Genomic DNA, 5,253 nt, shown 5'->3' with positions numbered 1-5,253 from the left:
TCAGATTTCCGCTCTGTGTGGCTAGTTCAAACGACTAATAAATCTTTCATTCAGGTAACAGTTTCTTGAAATCAACGATGTGAATTATTTCATTTTGACTCGTTTGTAACAGTTTTTAATCCAGAAGTTTAAAGTGGTAGAAAAGCTTACTCAATACTTAAAGAATTTAATCAGTTTAAACTGACACCCGGGAGACGATTGCCTAAAGGTTAGCAAACTAAGTGAGCCGCTGCCGCCATTGAAAATTGAGGCATGAAAAATTTCCCGAGGGGGGAAGGGAAAGGAGAACCTCAATGCAGGCAGTATATATTTAAAGCACTCACCAGACCATGAGCGATGAGAAACATGGGGTTAGTTTGAAGCAAGTTATAATCTTACTTCAGTACTGATTACTTGTCCTGCGTCTTTGATTTTCATCCGGTTTCTTCTGCCTTTATTTAATTAATCCCTGTTCCTCTCCGATCCAACAGCTGACCTCGACACTACTAAACGACAGACGCCATTTTTAGTTTTTCGATCCCAGCTCTACGCTACCCACTGAAACCCCTAACGAACGGATTTCAGTCAAACTAGTCGGACTAAATAATTTTACACCCAATTACAGCCTAGGATTTGCCGTTTTCATCTTACGCACTAGCGGCCTGACCCAGCCAGATGAGGTACCGCTGAACTTGATATTTAACAATTATTCGCCGAAGGCAAAGTAAATATTGGTGAATATTCACCAATATTTACTGAGCCTGAAGCGAATAATTGTTTTAGTATAATTACTCAGGTGATTATCAGAGAAAAACAAGTACCCTCCGAAAATGTCAATTTTGTTTGTTTGTTTCAAATCGTCACGCGTCAGTGAACAGAGACGCGCAGTCTGCCGATCACATGCTCAATCGAAATCACATGCGCAATCGATAAACTGCACACGGCCTCAAGCAGAATGTCAGTATTCTTTAACTGCCGCTTCATTGAGACGAAGCACTGACTTCAGTGTGAATGAATGTTGGGTTTCCCCGACACGTTTACCAAAATAGATGGAGATGAACCAGGCTGTTTGGTGTAAAATTCGAGCCGGGATCACAAGTGTTAGCGATAGCATTTTATTGCACAATTTCTTGTTGACATGATGGCTTCGCCGGTTAACGGACGTTTATAAATTGCCCTCGGAGATAAGCTGCTTCAGGTAGAAATTAAGTCATTTGTTGGCTTCACTAAACAAGTACAAGGTTGTTGCAGATGAAAATATTTTGTTGTGAGGCGGAGACTTTAGATGGTGGTCGAGAGCCGCTCGAACCGACAACAAACTAGTTTTCAGATTATAAAACTGTTTTCTTTTCTCGTCACTGATACGTAAAACTTACAGAGACATTTATTCATCTTGCTTACTTCCATGCCTTCAAATTCTGTCTTGAACTCGTTTTGTTTGTGAAATCATTCTATTAATAAAGAAAATCTTGCTCGAATTTAACTTAATTTATTGTCTTCATTTTAAGTCATCGAGATCGACAACATGCAATTTACAAGGGTTTTTTATTACAATTAGCAAAATTTTCATCTCTTGCCTTCGAAAAGTATCACCTCGGACTTAGCTGCATCTTCAGTGCCTTTCGGAATTGCATTTTCTTTCATCCTATTTACTTCTTTTTCAGAAATGTCAACAAATAGCTAAGCGTCCATTATGAAAGTTAGTGCTCCCGCTATAATCACCTCGCGCGAGGTGATTATAGCAGGATATGACGCAATCCTCGACCAATCAGATCAACAGAATCTCTATAATCACCTGAGTAATTATACTAACATGTGATATTCCATGACATAAAATGATAAATCATTCCATTTTTGCGTACGTCTAGTCACGAGCGATAAAAAGAAATAGTTTCTAGCAAAAATTTCCACCTTACCATCTAATTTCGCTGATATGTTGTCCTGTATCTTTGATTTCCACCTCTTCGATTTTTTCTTTTGCCTTTCATCCCCGTTTCTCTATTGCCAGAAATTGTGGTCAAAATGGCGGACAGGCGCGTGCATTTCTTCATTAATGGTGGCGGGATCGTGTGAGAAAATGTATGGGATTTCGACAAAAATCTACAATGCAACAAACACGAGTTAGAATATTCCCTAGCTCCGAATCGAGATATGTTCAGTAGTGATTAAGCTACACTACTAATAAAAAAAATAATTAAAAGCCGTTAGTCTACTTACTTCCCCGATGTTCGTTCGAGGCTTGAGTAGTAGCCATAGATTACTTATAGTTTGCCTCAAAAATGGTGTGATCCTCACCAAATGATCGTCGATTTGAGGAACAACCACTCAAGTGGTCAACTAGCTCCGACTCGAATTAAATTCAGGGAAGTTTAAAGAGTCATTTCTTGTAATTCAGGAAGTTCCCAAAGCCCTCGAAGATAACATATTTTTTCCATCGTTGATTCTGTGAACTAAGGCCATCTCTGCAGAACGCACAAGGAGGAGAAAAACCTCTTCGAGGTTAGATCTTCAAAAAGCCGCCATATTTGTTTTTCTTTTCCAGCAATGTTTGTCGGTATATAAACTAGCCCCAGGTATCCTCGTTTTACAGAGGTGCCTTGTTAAATTTATTTTCTCCCGCGAAAATTGAACTGGCGTTGGAGCTTTATGTTTGACCACTTGTGAAACTTTGCAAATTAATAATTTTAAAGCGCTTTTTAGAAGTAACTTAACATTTATTTCAATGTCTGACATCCTTGCTGATTACAAGAAACGCCAATTAGAGTGGAAATTGTAGGGAACTTGTTTCCCCGAAGTCATCGCTGCCATTTTGTTTTTTCACAATCCAATTCAATCTCGTACCCAGAGTCCTCAGACTCTTTAACCAGCGGTTTGTCGCCAGGAGAAACTCTGGGGTACTGGACAATCTCGTACCCAGAGTCTTCAGGCTTTTTGGTCAGCGGGGCAACGCCGGGAAGACTCTGGGGACATCGAAAAAATTCAAATTTTTTGATTGGCTGTTCCGTAACGGTTTCCATTGTTTTACCGCAGAAATCCTGCGGTAATAAAATTCGATGTCCCCGGCGTTGCCCCGCTGACCAAAAAGCCTGAAGACTCTGGGTACGAGATTGGGGTACTGGACTGATTTTATTACCGCAGGATTTCTGCGGTAAAACAATGAAAACTGCTACGAGGCAGCTAATCCAAAAATTTAATTTTTTTCGAATTCTCCAGAGTCTCTCCTGGCGCCCACCCGCTGACCAAAAAGCCTGAGGACTCTGAGTACGAGATTGGATCCAAGTGTAATGAGACACTCCGCTGACCAATAATCCCTCACTATCAACTCTTTTAGTTTGCTCAAATCCTCAAGTTATCCCCAAGGCGGTAAAGTGTTTTGGACCACATTAAATCCCTGTAGGCAGTACACCGTCGTGCTGGAAGGCTAATTCTCGTAAAACTATTTTAGTTAGCTATAAAATGCCCTCAACGATTTCAGATTTAGCTGTACGGCGCAACAGTCCGTATAACTTGAGAGGATATCAAGAGGCCGTTGTTCCACGATTTTCCACCTAGTTTATGAAAAATTATATTTGTTATAGAGGCGCTGTGTTATGGAATTTTGCCTCAGATTATTTCAACGACTCTTGTAGTTTTGAGCAATTTCACAGAAAGGTGCAATCTGATCCCACATTTAGGGAACTCAGATTTACTACTAGTGCATAAAAATTGCAAAAGTACATTTTACTTTGTCACACTTTTACTTTTAAGTCTGATTATCCATTCGATGTATTTTATGCATTTTGTTGAATGAACAATTATTCCAACGAGGCGCGTAACACCGAGTTGGCTATAATGATCTTATATCTAACAAGCGCAAGTGGAATAATTGTTTTATTAAAAAGAATCAAGAAATATTGCCAGATCTTACTGATTTCGCTGTGCAAGAATAACCAGCAGATAATTTAATGGTCGCCATTTCTCGGCCATGGTATAATGGCTCATATGCCATGGCCGCTAAGCCAATAAAATTCCTCGAATTGCATTATACAATGATTAAGTTTATAATAATAAGGTAATAGTTAGCAAACACGATCCCTCAAACATGTAACGCGTTAATTCTCATCGTGTTTAAATGAAGGATCTTACTTACTTACTTACTGACTAACTTACTTACTATGGTATGGACCGATTTAAACATTTTGGTCTCGATTTGGCGGTGATTAGGAAACTGTGAAACCGTATAACTTGTATACTAATAGCGTTTCCTCCTAAAAAAAAAAAAAGGTGAAATCTTATTCCACATTTAGGACACTCAGATTTACTATTGCATAAGAATAACAAAAGTGCATTTTACATTCTCATACTTTTACCTTTAACTCTGATTATACATTCGATGTATTTTATGCATTTCGTTTTTCTAGGTAAATAGACCCATTCGGCTAACGCAATGTTGTACCCAATTCAAATCCTTTGGGCATAAAATTTTTTGCTCTAAGTATTTCGATATCATTTAAATGTGAATGCTACATTATTATGCAAATGCAATAAACAAAGAATCTTAACTGCGGGTATCTGAATTTGGGTACAACATTGCGTTAGCCGAATGGGTCTAGTAGGTAATAGTTAGTTAACACGACCCCTCAAGCATGTAATGCTTTAATTCTCATCGTGTTTAAAGAAAGGATCTTACTTAAACATTTTGGTCTTAAATTGGTGGTGTATTTTTAATAGGAGACTGTGAAACCGTATAACTTGTGTATTAACAACGTTTTCTCCAACAAAAGAAGAGAAAAGAGAAAGAGAAGAAAAAGAGAGGCTCTAGCCTATTTAAATATCCGCTGATAATGATGTCAAGATGACTCCGAAACGTCGAGCCCTAAATCTCTCTCTACAGATTTTTGGATGGTTTTGCTTCAGCAAATCCCTTTTGATAAAACGGCTACTTTGTCCTTGATAAGAATAACACGCAGATGATGAATAAGTTCAATTTGCAATTTTTTGTCGCCTCAAGCAAAAGAAAAGGGATGATGCTAGGTAACAGTGTATAACTCTTAAACTCATCATAGTTAAAACATTACTTATCATAAAAAAATAAAGATTGATTGATTAATTGATTGATTGATTGATTGATTGATTGATTGATTGATTGATTGAGTGAGTGAGTCAGTGAGTCAGTGATTGATTGATTGATTGATTGACTAATTGATTGGCCGATTGGTCAATAGCATAAGTCAACAGTGCACTATTTTCAATAATGAACCTACCTATGAAGCTGTATTTTAATTTAAATTCAGT

This window comes from Pavona decussata, unplaced genomic scaffold, assembly GCF_977016875.1.
Source record: "Pavona decussata unplaced genomic scaffold, jaPavDecu1.1 SCAFFOLD_233, whole genome shotgun sequence".
Lineage (NCBI taxonomy): Eukaryota > Metazoa > Cnidaria > Anthozoa > Scleractinia > Agariciidae > Pavona > Pavona decussata.
The sequence above is the reverse complement of the archived record's forward strand: the minus strand, read 5'-3'. Positions refer to the sequence as shown.